A 17433-nucleotide genomic window follows, 5' to 3' on the forward strand; every position below is an offset into this window, starting at 1 on the left:
AAATATATGTGGTGACTGATGACCAGATAGCAACTCTCCTAATATGATTATTCCCAAGTTGTGTGTAATCATATCAGTAAATACACAAAGTTACATTGTTTGAAGAACAAAAAAAATAAGCTTCATAAGAATTTGCCTATTGCATTCATCTCTATGTTGACAATAGTAATATTTGTTGAAAGAATGGATGAATTGAGGAATGAAAGATTTAGGATAGCAGAGATTTCTTTAACATTCTTTACACTTCCAATTTCCACTCCTGTGCTGACCTGGATACTCATTTTATTTCCTTGCTACTATGCCTTTTCTTCACTGCTTAAATCTAGAGGAGGGTCTGTTGGAGTTATTAGGACTCAAATGCTTAGAAATAAACAAAAGTGTTAGTGCTGAAAATACACATTCCCTGTTATAATACTTTGCTATCTTAATTGCTTCCTAAGTCCCTCCTTAATAAGTTCAATGTATAATTCTTGTTCAGTACCCTAGAACCTAACACAGGGTGTGGCATAGAATAAGTGTGCAGTAAATGCACTAAGTAATGAATGGAATAATTGGTGTGGGTGGCTGGGGTGGAGGTGCAAGACTAATGGTATATTATATAGAAGCATAACTGATGGGGTTTAAAACTTATCATTACATTTTTAAAAGTTATTCCCACTCAGTGTTTAGAGGATTTCTGGCATAAGAACCATATTTATTGTCCACTGTAAATTATCTCTAGGGTTCTTTTCTCACTCCCCAAAACATTAATTTGTTTTCTCCAGTTTTATAAAGATAGCATTTTTATGAAGAGTTTAATTTAATAGTAATAACAACCATAAGTACTAAGCTAAGAGCCTACAGTGATTTAGCATTTAATAACAATGTCATCTTCTCTAATAGCTAGCTGTCTAGTGACTCATGTCTACCATGAGCTCTTTGAGGATGGAAGTTGTGTCTTATGCTCAGAGTTAGTTAAGATAGCTACTTAATTTAGGTGGATGAAGAATTTGGCTATTTTGCTGACAGGATGCATCCAGTGAGGGAGATGGTTTCTTTACGTGGCACTAAAATTAGATGCTTTCTTACCCATAAGTTTACTTGTGATTTTTAAAATCATTTTTCCCTGTTTAAGAAGTTCCTTGAATTCCACTGCTTCCTGATTTCACCTGGACCAATGGCAAAGTTGGAAAATGGGTACAAACTTGTTTTGCCCTTGTGCCCTGAGCCTACAAGGCAGACTAGGGATCACCTAGGTTTGGGTTGACTTGACCCCGCAGTCTCAGGGTTTAAGCACAAAAGGAATGATGGCTAATAGCCAGGCAGGCTAGGGATCACCTAGGTTTGGGTTGACTTGTCCATGCGCTCAGGCCTCAGGGTTTAAGCACAAAAGGAATGATGGCTAATAGCAGTAGAAAGGGAACAGACTGATTACCAGTCAGTCTGCTGGTATTTCAAGACTGTTGCTACCAAATGAACTGTCCAAGGCAAGTCCCTTATGCAGCTTGGCCTTAATGTCCTTCCTTTACTCTTTCTTTAGAGGTTATTCTACAGGTTTCCTCATTTGAAACACTGTTCCCAGCAGAGGATATTGGGAGTCTCTCTGCACTATAGATAAGCAGTTCAACCTTTTCTCTCTCTCTCTCTCTCTACACACACACACACACACACACACACACACACACACACTCCTGCCACGTTGTATTTAGGCAAAAATGGAAACTTGAAACAAATAAACAAAACCCTCACGCTCCCTCCTCGCCCTGTTTTTTGTCTTGTGATTTTTTTTTTTACATAAGTGTATGTATTTTTCTATTTTTCTCCGATCTTCACCGAGGTTCTTGCTTCTTTATGGAGGCATTGCTCCTCATATTTTTGCCTGTCAAATCTCAGAGCAGATGGTCCCTTCAGGGAAGCTCTGGAAGTGTTCGGTGTCTGCTTATGCCTGGCCTCTCCTTCCCTCTCGGGGTTTCAAATGACAAGTCATCAAACCAGTTTCCCTCCTCTTAGGGGGTCCTTGATCCCGAAGCAGCAGGTTTGGGCCATAAGCACTGCAGAGACCCTTAGCAGCCACAGCTGAGAGTCCGGGGCTGAGAGTGACATCCTGCCTGTCCAATCAGAGACGAGAGTTTCTCCTCGGTGCCCGCCCCGCTTTCCCCGCGGCGCCAATCACCACTCTAAAAGGCTGGGCTTCTGCTGTCAAGTAGCTCGGGTGGGCTCCAGCGAGGCGCGGAGGGGCGCAGGCCGGGGACATGCGCTCCCAGGTGTTGGCAGCCGGAGAGGGAAACCTGTAGGTGATGGTCCAGCGGTGCGGCGCCGGGGCGAGCCAGAGCCGGGGACAGGTAGGAGGCAGGGCTTGTCCTTCTTCGCCGATGGGGGAAAGAACGCGTATTTTCACGCTCCTGTCGCCTCCCTCCCCTTCCCCCAGTCCTGCCCCGCCCTCGTCACCCCCAAATCTCCTGAGGTCGCCGCAGCTCTGGTCGTGGAGGACTGGGGCGCAGGGGGTCCGGTGCTGGGAAGGAGGTGCGTGGGCAGGGCGGCAGTGCCCGAGGAGAGGGGACCGAACCCCCATCTGTGTCTCGTCAACTTTCAGGCTTCCTCTCCCACTGCCGGTGCTGCTGCGCCCGAGGGGTGCCATGTCTGCCGGGCTGGGGAGGGTCTGCGGAGAACCCGTGCGTCTCCATGACTGGGGAGAGCGTCTCTTCCTTCCCATGCCTGGCCCACCTCGCCTTCTCCCTCCCTCTCCTACCTGGCGGCATCTGGTCTCTAGCACATCCCAGAAAGCACTGGCCATGGTTGCGCTGGGGGGAAGAAGGGACTTGCTTGCTCCCAGGTCCCTCTGCTAAAAGCTGGCTCCCTTCGAGATCGGGGTGGGGGGCAACCCCGCCACCGGAGGGGTTGGTTCCATTAATTACGCCTCTAGTGAGCGTGCACGGGCCCCTCTCACATCTCTGCGGCAGACTGAGCAGGGGAGGGGCAGGAAGGCGTTGCTTCTCCGAGCCTGGCGTGGTCCCCCGGGAACCACCTTCTCGCATAGTTTCTAAAAGGTGGGTTTATCCGCCGGGATTCCCGGAGACTCAAGTAATTGTGTCCGGATGGGCTCGCGGCGGCTGCGAGGCAGCCTCCCTGGGTGACCGCATCTGGGAAGTAGGTGTTGGCTCCGCGCCGGTTTCTGCCCGAGTCAGATGGCTGGAAGCAGTGGGCAGAAGAACTGCAGAGAAACGAGACGCTGCTGCATCACTTTGGGGCCTGATGACACCCTGCTTTGAAAATTATTGAAAAATCGGGCTGATGGGAGAGAGGGAGAGTGTGGGCAGCCGCACCCCTTTCTCCTTTATTCGTGCCAAACCCAGCATGGGCATTCGTACCCCTGCTGGTGTGTGCGCATCTCCAAGGTGGAGCTATATATAGCTCCTGCACACCCAGCCTGTGCCTGGTGCTGAGCCGGCTACCTTGGCCTTCGGAAGCAATCTGGAGGCATGGAGTGGGAGGAGGGAAAGAGAATCAAATTCTCCATTGGGGAAAAAGCCGGAGAAGATGCCCTCAGACTGCAGAAACCCTGCATGAAATAATGTTTCTGTAATGCCTATGAAGATCAATCATTCCAAATATTATTTTCAATACATTCTTAGAGTGCGATTTGATATTCACCTATTTCCCTGCATTTTTTCAGCTTCATGGTGTCCCTCCGAATTTTACTAGTTTGAAATGTAACACACATATCAAGTAGTAAATACATATATCTGGGATATTTTATTAAACTCACTGGAACTTAATGGCTTGCTTATGCCTGTACCTTGGTTGTTTGGTAGTAAATTTATTTGGGAGGTAATATAGCTAGCAGCATTTGGGAATTTTGGGGAAAAGAATCCACCCACTTTGCAGGATGTAGAGCTAAGGGACCCTCAGAACCTTTGGAGTAGTTTTGACATGTTTCTTTGTATACATTTTACGTGTGGATCTGATACTTAAATTTGTGCTGCTGTTTCATATCATATCTATTTGTGCTACATGGATTTTCTTTTATAGATGTATGTGCATTTATTTTTCCTATTACCTGGACTTATTTAATTCTGATAATAACATTTCCATTTTCTTAGATGAGAAAACTAAGATTTAAAGGACACAAGTAATTTGGGTAAAGTCTTCCAAAAATCCATTATTTCAATGCTAATATTCTAATAATGTACTGTGAATTATACTGTATAGTGTTTTTCTCTCAAATAGACTAGTTCAATTTTCTACAGCTTTTGGTCCTGGTAACAAAATTTGGTCAATATTGATATCAGTAATAATATAGGCCAATGTTATTCAGAAAGTCTTACTGGTATTTTGTTACTTAATTCTTATTGTAGTCAGGTTTGTCTTCTAATTAGACAGGAAGTATTTTGCAGGAAAAAACTATTACCATAGAATTGAATCCAGTTCTAAGTAGGCTCAAAGATTCTCTCTCTCTCTCTTTCCTCTCTCTCTCTCTCTCTCTCTCTCTCTCTCTATATATATATATATATATATATATATACACACTAGATGCCCGGTGCATGAAATTTGTGCACTCCAGGGGGGGTGTCCCTCAGCCCCACCTGTGCCCTCTCACAGTCCAGGACCCCTCGGAAGATGTCTAACTGCTGCAGAGGTGGGAGAGACTCCTGCCACTGCTGCTGTGCTCGCCAGCCATGAGCCCGGCTTCTGGCTGAGCGGTGTTCCCCCTGGGGAGCCGAGTTCAGGGGGCAGCTCCTGTGTTGAACGTCTGCCCCCTGGTGGTCAGTGCATGTTATAGCGACAGGTCGTTCCGCTGTTTGGTTGATTTGCATATTAGCCTTTTATTATATAGGATTTCAGAGAGGAAGGGAGAGAGAGAGAGAGATAGAAACATCAATGATGAGAGAGAATCATTGATTGGCTGCCTCATGCACGCCCCTTTCTGGGGATCGAGCCCGCAACCCAGGCATGTGCCCTTGACCAGAATCGAACCAGGGACTCTTCAGTCTGTGGGCCAATGCTCTATCCACTGAGCCAAACCTAGTAAGGCTCAAAGATTCTTTTCGAGGAACTGTCATCATAAAGAGCTGTTTAGATGGATGCAGCAATGACTTGAGGATCATTTATTAGTTGATAGAAGGCTATGTATTGGGAACTACTTTTGGCTTCCTTATTCTTTCCATGAGGAATAATGGATGACATCAGTGTTTCTATGTCCTCGCACAGAATGATTCAATTTCCCAATAGGGGTTATGACTTCGTATAGGCGATTCTATATATTCTCTCATATCTTGTGCCCCTGGAGGCCAACTAGAGACCAAGATAAGAGATAGAAAATTCATATTTCTCTAGACAAAACATGCCATGTAATTGCCTTTAAAAAATAAACAATTTCTATCCATTTCTATTTCACATTCCCCTGCATTTCTACATGTAAATTGGCCATGGTCTGCAACACATCAAAGAACCTATCCTCTCTAAGTCACCCATAAGCTCTCCTTCTTCATGTCAAATGTTTGTATTCTTTTATTGGTATATTGTTCATTTCTCTTTCCTTCTGGTCTGCCATTTTCCATATTGTTCATCTCCTTGAATTTTTACTTCTTGATACCACTATGATCTGATGTCATAATTTTTCTCTTACTTTTTTCTAACCCTCCTTTTTTTGTGTCCCTCCTTTCTCATATTCCTGCTTCTAGCTTTTCAATGAATCCTGCAAATCGATGGCAATTTATTTTATTGAAAATAAAACTCTCTGCATTTCTACTTCTAATCTCTTCTTCATTAGCCATTCCAAAAACCTACATGTGTAAATATTTATGTATCATTATTCAGATAAGTGAATGTTGGTAAGTCAGTTGGGGATTATAATAGCATTTACCTCAGTTTTTTTTTTGCGCATTTATTTGAATATTAAGTGAGATAATGCATGTAACACATTTAAAATAGGGCTTGACCAATAGCAATTACTCAAAAATAATAGCTGTCAGTAGAAGTATTGTTTACAGTAATGATAATGTACATAGTGAAAACCATTTTTTGCTTTTCCCCATCAGTAGTCATCACCCTTAAATTGGCTTTTAGCAAAGGTTTGTGATTAATTTTTTAAGACTTTGTTTCTTCTACCTCCAAGTACCCACTATCTATTCAGTAACTAATTTATTCATTTTTATTATCAACTCGAATTTGTATCTTTCTCTGTTTTTCTCCAGTACCAGTTTCACCTGTCACTGTATGCCTAGATTCGTACAGTAGGCAATTTATCAAATGTGCGTGTCTCTCAGCTTTTAATCTAAAAGGCAGCTTATTATGTTTGGTATGGTGTATTTTAAATTTATATTATTAGTTCTACTCTGCTTTGAAATTCTCACTGTGCTTTAGTTCCTATCTTAAAAAGCACTGTCTTTGGAGCAAGAGCACTTGGGTTCAAATTCTAAGCACAGGGCTTAGCAGTTGTGTGTCCTTGAAAATATAGCAAGTGGATGGGACATTTCATTATGGTCGTATGAATGAACTATTACGTAAAATTGCCTTCAAAATTATATCCACTTAATATTGCTTTTTAAATAACATTTTCATGATTATAAGTATACTAGGGGCCCAGTGCACGAATTCGTGCACCTTGAAAGGAACTGTGGGCCGTGAGGCTGCAGTGGGCACTAGGACGGGTCTCGGCCCATCCTCCATGCCCCTGCCCAGCCCCTCCTGCCATGGCCCCCCGTCCCCTGTCTGGCGGAAGCCCTGCTCCCACCGCCACCGCTCCCACGTGCTGACGGTGCTGGCCCCGCTCACACCCGCTGGTGGCGTGGAGCAAGTGGGGCTGGCGCATCAGTGGATGCGAGCAGCAGCTGCTGCCCCAATTGCCCCTCAGGAGCAGGGGGAGGTGGAGAAGCCCTCAGGGGCGATCAGGGCCGATACCTGCCACTTGCACCTGCTGAAGGCACCGAGCGATTGGGGCCTGCACCGAGTGCTGGCAGTGGGTGCAAGTGGGGCCAGTGCCAGCAGCAGGTGCGAGCGCTGGGTGGGAGCGCTGGGTGGTGCACAGGAGCAAAGAATTTTTAGTAACCACCAGAGGCTTGTCCCGATGACAGGGACCAGCGTGCCTTGGTCTGGCACCCCCACTCACCTGCTCCACCATCCAGCCACAGCCGGCGCCTGCCATGTTTCCTGTGTGCCCCCTTGTGGTCAGTGCATGTCATAGCAACCGGTTGTTTGGTTGTTCCGCAGTTCAATCTATTTGCATATTAGCCTTTTATTATATAGGGTATAGAATCACTCAGGAAACATTGGAAATAAAAGAAAATTCTATGCAAAGAGATCCACTCTTAACCTCACGTTTATTTGAATAAATATGCATAGATATTTAAAATATATAAATTGGAATAATTTTATTTTTGCATTTAGCTTTTCCCCCACTTAACATCATAACATAAATATTTATTTATTTCATTTAATATTCTTACTAACCACATTTTTATGAATGCCAAATATTTTTTTTCACACAGAGCCTTTAGATTGCTTCTGGTTTTTCACACTTATGAAAATATACATGAATATATACTAATTTTGCATTTCTGACCATTTTCTTGTAATAACTTCTTAAATGTTACCTTGTCAAACACATAAATATATCTAGACACCTAACGCTTATTGCCAAACTGCCCCAGCAAAGAGTTTATAGACAAATTGATACTCACTGTAAACCAATGTGGAAATATTTTTATCACACATGGTATTGGATTAAAAAATGTGACTGTTTTGATAGTAAAAAGTGTACTTAGGCCCTAACCGGTTTGGCTCAGTGGATAGAGTGTCGGCCTGCGGACTGAAGGGTCCCAGGTTCGATTCCGGTCAAGGGCATGTGCCTTGGTTGCGGGCACATCCCCAGTAGGGGGTGTGCAGGAGGCAGCTGATCGATGTTTCTCTCTCATTGATGTTTCTAACTCTCTATCCCTCTCCCTTCCTCTCTGTAAAAAAATCAATAAAATATATATTTTTTAAAAAGTGTACTTAATTATTCTTTGAAGTTGTGCTTCTATAATTTTGGATGAGTTCAAGAAATGTGTTCAGGTTTATTAGCTCTTTGTATTTTTTAATTTTTGGATTTCATTTGACTATTTCTTTATTGGGATATTAGTGTTTTCTTTGTTTAATTAAACATCTATTGTTTACTGTGAAAGTTTTTATTACCTTGTTTTTTGCCTTCTGTATTTTATATTTTGAACATATATAAATTTGTAACTTTATTGTAGCCTAACCTATAAATCTATTTGTAATACTACCTCTCGTTGCTTTAAAGTTCAGAAAACTTTCTGCTACCTGACAAATAATTGAATATAAAAACACACATTCAAGGGTACTATTGCTGAACTTTTTGCCTTCTTTGAAATGGGATTTGGCTTATGAATATCATGTACATATCCCTGTGTGATGAAATGGCTCATGGGACATATAAAATGCACTCCCAGTCTATTAAGATCCCATTATTATTTATGTGACTCTCCCATGAAGTGAATAGTACCTTAATTCTTTCTGAGTTACCACTGTCCATTTCAAAAGTGCCACAGGGCAAAATGTACCATGGAAGTTATTAATGACCAGGTTACTCAGCCAGAGCAGGCACATTTGTATGCACAATTATCTGAATGAGTCAGGCACTAAATCTGCTTTTGCCAGGATTACCCAGATGGTCCTTCCTTCACTGGATAATTGCTCGCCCCTGTACTTGACTTTTACGATGTAGACCGGACTGGGCCTTTGCTTTTCTTTCACTTTTTGTTACTATTCTCTAACTGCTTAGGGTTGTTTGAATTATAGTTCCTTTTTTTAGAGGCAGCTTCCTTTGTCCGTAGGAGCACACTGGAGTTATGCAGAGCTTTGCATGAAACTCAGCTTGGCCAGTTACGATCTGTGTGATTTGGGGCAAGTTATTTAATCTTTATAAGTCTCTGCTTCCTGTTTAGGAAAGAAGGATATTCAGAGCTCAGAGTCCCTACTTCAGTTCCCCTGTCTTAGAGTCTTTTTAAATATATGTTTCACACCATAACCAAAGTTGTCTTTCTAAGACCAATCTCATCAGGTGCCTAGTCTGCTGAAAATCTTTTGATAGGGCTCTCTTTTGTTTTTATTCTATAAAAAGATGCGTGCAGTCCTTTGCATTGCACTTAAAGTCTTTTATTGAACAGTACCTATTTACTTCTTTAAATCTATTTTCTCATAACCCCAATCTCTCCCATCTCAGTCTCTCACAATATCAATCACAATGAACTGTTCACACCTCCCTTAATGCATTCTGCCCCTTCTCTCTTTTTCCAAACTCTGCTCTCCCTCTGCAGTTTATTCTCTGCTAGAAATGACCTGTCTCCTTGTCTGCCCTCTAATTGATCTATGAACCTCTTCAAGGCTCAGGTCAGCTGCTACCTTCTCTAGGAGACTTCCCTAAACTCCAGGCTGAGTTTTGAGCTCTTATTCAGTGCTTCCATAACAATCTGTGGGTACCTCAACCACAGCACTCATTATACCACAGTGTAACTGATAGATGACTTGCCTATTACCCCACTCGCTAAGTCTTTGAGGATAGTGGTCATACCTTCATTCCTCTGTGTGTGGAATGAAGAACCTGACATATAGTTGAAATGTTTTATGAAGAAATGAATAAAAGAAGGTTAAAATTAAACTCATTTAAAGATTTCAAAAATTAAACATTTATATCTATTCCTTGGAATGAATGAATGAATGAATGAATGAATAAATAAATAAATAAATAAAAGCTATGTCAGTCTTCATAGTTTTTCAGGAATTAACTTCTTGCTTTTGTTGATTTTTACATTAAAATATATAATAAAATAGATAAAAAAGAGTCCTTTAATAAGCAATTTTATAATGAAAAGCCACACTTAGGACACTGAATAATTCCCAAATGTTAAATCGGTAGAAAACTCTTTTTAATAATTCTCCATTTTAGAAGGAGGAAGAAATGTATAGTTACATGGATAATGTAGATATATAAATTTAGCTGTATTGGAGCTAAATATCGGCAAAATTTAACCCCTTCCCTGTATTTAATGAAAGGTCTTTCGTGGGGTGATGTCTAATAATTTATAAAGCATGATTACATGCATATCCTCATTTGATCTTTCACAACAATTCTAAAAATTAGGTTGAAATACATGATTATCATACTTACCATATCAAGAAACAAGCTCAGATAAATAAGTAATTTGTCTAAGATCATATAAGAGTGACATAGCTTGAGAAGAATAGTTGCAAATTAGTATGCCTCGCCAACACATCTCACTGAGAGAGCCCACCATCTGCCACCATTCTTCCCAGGTAAAGGATATCGGACTTGATATTAACAATCCACTCAGAATTCTGAGAAATCCAGTAAAATACACTGTATCAATAGTATCAATACTTATTTATAGTTTTCACTTTGGTTTTTAACAATCTGAGAAGAAACACATTGATGGCAGTTATTGGTTTAAACATATTTTAAAATCTTTAGTTATTGATCATACACACACATTTATTACCCCCCCCCTTTTTTTTTACTTCAGAGTGTATTTCTTTTTATTTTCTGTGATAATGTTCTTTTTCTTGTCTTTATAAAATTAGAATTTTTAAAATACTTTTTCTAGATATTCTTAATTAGATAATATTTAACTTTTCAGTTTGGCTTAGCAGATATTCTGTACAATCTTAGAGAATGGTGTGAAGAATATATTTTTAAAATATATTTTTATTGACTTCAGAGAAGAAGGGAGAGAGAGAGAGAAATATCAATGATGAGACAGGATCATTGATTAGCTGCCTCCTGGAGTCCCTCACTGGGGATCAAGCCTGCAACCCATGTATGTGTCCTGACTAGGAATTGAACCTCCTGGTTCATATGTCAATGCCCAACCACTGACTGAGCAACAATGGCTGGCTGAGTAAAATATATTTTTCAGAAATAGTGCAACTGTTGAAAAAATTATGAAAAATATTTGAGTACTTACCTAGAACTCTGATCTAGCCTAATTTAAAAATTAAAAATACTGAAATATAAGACTGATTTTTCTAGATGACTTGTGCAAACGATTTCTTCTCTATAACTGTGTTGCACGTGCTATCCCATAACAACCAAATGCAGTGAAGTGGATTTTATTTATTACTAGAGGCCCTGTGCACAAAAATTTGAGCACTTGTGTGTGGGGGGGGAAGACCCTCAGCCCGGCCTGTGCCCTCTCACAGTCTGGGACCCCTCGGGGGATGACCATCTGCTGGCTGAGGCCTGCTCCCCAGGGAATTGGGCCTAAGCTGGCAATCAGACATCCCTCTGGCAGCCCGGCAGCCATTGGGGGATGTCCACTTGCTAGCGGGGAGCAGACCTAAGCTGCAGTCGGACATCCTTAGCGCAGCTGAGGAGGCAGGAGAGGCTCCCACCACCACTGCTGTACTGGCAGCCATCAGCCTGGCTTGTGGCTGAGCAGAGCTCCCCCCTGTGAGAGTGCACTGACCACCAGGGGGTAGACACTCAATGCAGGAGCTGCCCCCTGGTGGTCAGTGGGTGTCATAGTGACCAGTCATTCCCAGTCTTTCTGCTGTTAGGATCAGTTTGCATATTACCCTTTTACTATATAGGATAGAGGCCTGGTGCACGGGTGGGGGCCGGCTGGGTTGCCCTGAAGGGGGTTCCGGATCAGGGTGGAGGGCCCGCTTGGGGGCCTGGCCAGCCTGGATGAGGGGCTGAGGGCTGTTTTCAGGCTGCCCACAGCCCCTTCAGGGTGGGGGCCCCCACTGGGGTGCCTGGCCAGCCTGGATGAGGGGCTGAGGGCTGTTTTCAGGCTGCCCACAGCCCCTTCAGGGTGGGGGCCCCCACTGGGGTGCCTGGCCAGCCTGGATGAGGGGCTGAGGGCTGTTTTCAGGCTGCCCACAGCCCCTTCAGGGTGGGGGCCCCCACTGGGGTGCCTGGCCAGCCTGGATGAGGGGCTGAGGGCTGTTTTCAGGCTGCCCACAGCCCCTTCAGGGTGGGGGTCCCCACTGGGGTGCCTGGATGAGGGGCTGAGGGCTGTTTTCAGGTGCGCCAAGCCTGCAATTGAAGCTCCCAATCTCTCCTTCTTTCCTTTCTTTTTTTTTATTCTGGGATTTATTTACCTTCTGTAATTGAAACTTTGTTGGGGCTCCAGCTCCAAGGCCGGCTGGCTGAAAGCAGGGATCTGGGGTTTGTTTAGCTTCTATAATTGCAACATTGTTGCATCTGGAGCTCAGAGCCCAGCCGCGGCAGGGGGGGAACCTTGGCTTCCTCCATCAATGGAGCAAGCAAGGCTCCTGCTCTCTTCAGCTGCCTGGCTGCCGGCAGCCATCTTGGTTGGCAGCTAATTTGCATATCACCCTGATTAGCCAATGGGAAGTGTAGCGGAGGTATGGTTAATTACCATGTTTGTCTATTATTAGATAGGATTTTTATCATTTTAAAAATGAGAAAAAATAGAGGAATTAGAAAGCTAATGACTAGAGAAACTATAATTCACATTTAGGTTATCTGACTCCTAAGCCTAGGTTATTAATCACTGTTTCATTCTTCCCCTCCAGGATGTCTAGTTTTAGTATTTTGTGAGTCACAGTTTAAATTTTCTCTATATACTTAGTATTAACACAAGATTAAATCATTCTAAGTTTACGTATGTTTTATTTATGTATATTTCATAAACAAAATGGTCTTTTACTATTGATTTGCAGGGAACAGTTTCCCAAACATGAACTAAGCAATTACAATGTGCCATTTGAAAATAGATTATTCTAACTTTGAACTAAGCATCAGGAGTTTTTTTTTTTTTTATCATTTTCTGCCCTAATTTTGCTTCATAACATCACAAACCATAAACAGTAACTCTGTCCTAAGACATCTAATCTGAGAGTACTTAATTGTCATGGTAACTGAAAGTACAGATTTGCTAGATGTATCAGGCAAGATTGCTAAAAATATTATTAACAATATTTATATATTCCAGTTGGAGACTCACATTAATATAACAGAATTTTATACTGAGTAATATATTCTATTGCATATATTTTTATTCATTAAATTAAAGCAATACATTTTTATTGGAAATTTTAAAAAATACCTGCTGGATTGATTTACTATATTTTTCTTTTGGTTTGTATATATTATTTTAGAGAGGTAACTATTTTAGCACTAAAAATTAATTCACTTTTTAAAAAATAGTAATTTTAAAATTCTGGTTTATGCACAATTGAATGGTCATGAAACTAAGATAATTACTTTCAATGAAGTATTGCATTTTTTAAAAACTATTTTGATTAAAGAATAACAGAAATACCGTAAAGTGCAATTAATTATAACAAAGAACTTTGTCAGCACCTAAGATCTCTTTCAGCCCTTCCCAATCACCACCATCTTGTTGGTCTCCAAAGGTAGCCACTTTTCTGACTCTAAGATTTTATGGAATAGTTTTGCCTGTTTTTGAAATTTATATAAACAGGATTATGCTGTGTGTACCTTTTGGCATCAGGTTTCTTTTGCTCAGCCTCTTTGGTAAGATATACAGAGTGGGGTAAAAGTAAGTTCGCAGTTGTGAGTACAGGAAACAGTTTATTCTTGTATTATTATTTATTAATTACTAGAGGCCCTTTGCAGGAGGATTCTCTGCAGCTCCTACCCCGCCCTTCTCTGTGGCTCCTACCCTGCCCTTCTCTGTGGCTCCTACCTCACCCTTCTCTGCGGCTCCTACCCCGCCTGTCTCTGTGGCTTCTACCCCGCCTGTCTCTGCGGCTTCTACATTGCCTGTCTCTGTGGCTCCTACCCCGCCCGTCTCTGCGGCTCCTACATTGCCTGTCTCTGCAGCTCCTACCCCACCCTTCTCTGTGGCTTCTACCCCGCCCTTCTCTGTGGCTCCTACCCGGCCTGTCTCTGCCACTTCTCTCCCACCTGTCTCCGCTACCTCAGCTCCGTTGCTTGGCTTCCTTCTACAGTGTCTTCAGTCTTCGCTCCCAGCCGGTATATGCAAATTAGCCGCCATCTTTGTTGGCGGTTAATTTGCATATCATGCTGATTAGCCAATGGGAGGCGTAGTGAAGGTATGGTCAATTACCATGTTTGTCTATTATTAGGTAGGATTATATTATTTTACATACAAAACACAGTAAACCTACTTTTGCCTCACCCCGTATTCATGTTTTTCCATATAACAATAGATTTTTATATGAAAAATAGCTCATTTTTATTCTATAAAATTCCATTATATACCTATTCCAAAATGTACACATCTGTTCTATTTGCTGGACATCTGGGATGTTACCAGTTTTGTGTTATTACTAACTAGAGGCCCGGTGCATGAAATTTGCGCATGGGGGGTGTGTGTCCCTCAGCCCAGCCTGCACCCTCTCCAATCTGGGACCCCTCGAGGGATGTCCGACTGCCCATTCAGGCCCAATACTGGTGGGATTGAGCCTAAATGGGCAGTTGGACATCCCTCTCACAATCCAGGACTGCTGGCTCCCAACCACTCGCCTGCCTGCCTGCCTGATTGCCCCTAACTGCTTCTGCCTGCCAGCGTGATCATGCCCTAACCACTCCCCTGCCAGCCTGATTGAAAACTAACTGCTCCCCTGCCGGCCCATTGTCCCTAACCGTCCTCTCCTTCAGTCGCCCACAACTGCTCTCCCCTGCAGGCCTGATCACCCACAACTGCCCTCCCCTGCCGGCCATCTTGTGTCCACATGGGGACAGCCATCTATGACCACATGGGGGTGGCCATCTTGTGTGTTGGAGTGAGGAATCAATTTGCATATTACCTCTTTATTAGATAGGCTAGTTCTCCTATGAATATTTATTATTGTACATTTCTTTTGTACCTCAGGTATGTGTATGCATTTTTTGTTAAGATATACCTAAGATTAAAATTGCTGAGTCATAGACTATTGCTTAGTAGAAATTGCTATTTTTTTCAAAGTGGTTGAGCCAATTTCCAGTTTAACCTGTAGTATATGAAATCTCAAGTTGCTCCACAGCTTTGCCAACACTTGGTAGCCTTTTGAATTTAAACTATCCTAGTGAGTGGAGATGGATATTTAGGTATGGTTTTTACTAAAACCACATGCATTTCCTTCATTAATAATAAGTTGAACACCTTTTAAGAAATGTATATAAGAAATGCAATAAAAATCCCTATATTTTTGACACTCTGCTGAAATTATATATTGAAATTATATATAGTAGTTTTGAAGTGTGTGTTCAAAAGTTTTGTTCATTTTACCACTAGGGTATCTGTCTTTTACTTATTGTTTTACTAGATGCCTGGTGCATGAATTCGTGCAACTGTGGGGTCCGGCTGGCCCGCCCCCTGGTTGAACTCCTGGTTGAGGGGACAATTTGCATATTAGCCTTTTATTATATAGGATAGGAAGTGCTTTATATGTATATTCTGAATTTGAGCCCTTAGAGAATATTTGCAAATATCTTATACCACTCTTTGACTTGCCTTAACACTCCCTTAATGTTATGTTTTATCAAAAAAATTTATCAATTTTAAGAAGTCCATAGTATTTTTTGTATCTTATTTGATAAGACAAGTCATTTATTTATTACAGGACATAGAAATATTTTTCTTTATTGTGCTCTAGGCATTATGTTGTTTTACATTTCTCCTGAAATTGATTTTGAGTATGATTTGGGTCACATTATATTATTTATATGAATATAAAATTAATCTAGAGTCATTTATTGAAAAGACTGTCCTTTTACCATGGTCTGGCAATGCTACCTTTGTCAAAAATCAAGTGTTCATGAATGGGCAGGTCTCTTTTTGGACTTTATTCTGTTTCACTGATTTATTTATGTATTGTTGAATTTAAGTTTAACTATTGAAGATTTAAAATAGGTCTTAATATTTACTAGAGTAAGTCCTCCAGCTTGGCTATTCTTTGAGTTCATCTTGAATAACTGTATAAATTGGCTCTTTGCCTTTCTGTATAAATTTTAAAGTCGGCTTGTTAATTTTTATGAAATTCTTGTTGGAATTTGATTAAGATGACTTTGAATCTATAACTCTATTTTACAATTGACATGGTAAAAAAAGAGGTTTTCAATTTATAATGGCCTATATATGTACCACTTCACTTAGGTCTTTTAAGTTTTTCTAAATGGTTATAGTTTTCACCCTAACTGGTTTGGCTCAGTGGATAGAGTGTCGGCCTGTGGACTGAAGGGTCCCAGGTTTGATTCCGGTCAAGGGCATGTACTTTGGTTGCGTGCACATCCCCAGTGGGGGGTGTGTAGGAGGCAGCTGATCGATGTTTCTGACTCTCTATCCCTCTCCCTTTCTCTCTGTAAAAAATCAATAAAATATATTTAAAAAAATGATTATAGTTTTCAGTGTGAAAACCTTGCACAACTTTTATTAGATTTTTCCCTAGGTATTTGACTTTTTAATGCTATTATAAGTACTATAATTTCTAAATTTTAGTTTCTAACTCTGTTTATAGTAAGGGGAAATATAATTAGTTTTTATATGTTGATCTTTTATAAAATTGCAAAACTAACTTATCAATGTTAATACTTTATTTATTGATTCTTTTTAATGTTGTAGAAACTCAGTTATTAAGGATATTTTTCCATTGATTTTTAGAGAGAGTAGAAGGCAGGGGAAGATGGGAAAAGAGAGATACATTGATTTTTTTGCCTCCCGCTTGTGCCCTAATAGGGGGCCGGGAATTGAACCCTCAATCCTTTGGTCCATGGGCTGAGGCTCTACCACTGAGTGATGCTCTAACCATTGAGAAAGCCAGCCAGGGCTTATAATTATTTCTTTATTTTTACTGTGGTAAAGTTAACTAGTTTTAAAGATAAAGAGTTGCCATTATTACTAACAAAATGATTACATTAATCAAAGTAAAATGTGCTCCAAGAATCTTATTGGTATATAGGAAACACTTGCAATAAAAATTCTTATATTTTTGACACTCTGCTGAAATTATATATTGAGAAGTCACAATAAATAACTGATACATAGTGAGTGGCATAATTTTTTTGGTTGTTTGTTTCTTCACTTTCTGTCTCTTTTTAATGCCACCATTGTTCACTGAAGTGTCATGCTGAGGTATATAGACAATACTGGTCATTTTTTGAATCTCTGCAAACAGTTGTACTTTTCAAAGCTAATTATTGTCTATTATTTGACTTATTAGAGAATTGAAATTTAAGTAGGTCTTTCCCCAAGAGAATTTTGTTTCATCCGGAGAATATTTTTCTTCACAATTGCTTGTAATATCATTTGCCTTGATAATACCATTTGAATCTTGCTTCATTATTTCTATTTCATTATTGCCATGGACCTCCTGCTCAACTTATTTATGCTTATCACTTCATCTATCCTAAACTTGCTCATTTTTGAGATGGGCAGTGCTGTGGATGATGGATAGTAATGGAGAATTATTTCATTCATACCAGATCATAGTTTTCTTCAACAT

At 41.0% G+C, this 17433-nt stretch overlaps 1 protein-coding gene across 2 annotated transcripts in view; it reads left to right on the forward strand.

The window, feature by feature from the left end:
- The first annotated feature begins 2143 nt into the window (after positions 1-2143).
- CNTN1 (contactin 1) overlaps positions 2144-17433 on the forward strand; it is a 279131-nt gene continuing 263841 nt past the window's right edge. The window contains exon 1 of one of the 2 annotated variants that reach the window (XM_014529573.1): positions 2144-2321. The gene's annotated coding sequence lies outside the window, so the exon portion shown is untranslated. The remainder of the gene's footprint in view (positions 2322-17433) is intronic. The other variant, XM_005881686.2, reaches the window with a different exon arrangement.

The sequence above is a fragment of the Myotis brandtii genome, unplaced genomic scaffold, assembly GCF_000412655.1.
Source record: "Myotis brandtii unplaced genomic scaffold, ASM41265v1 scaffold686, whole genome shotgun sequence".
Lineage (NCBI taxonomy): Eukaryota > Metazoa > Chordata > Mammalia > Chiroptera > Vespertilionidae > Myotis > Myotis brandtii.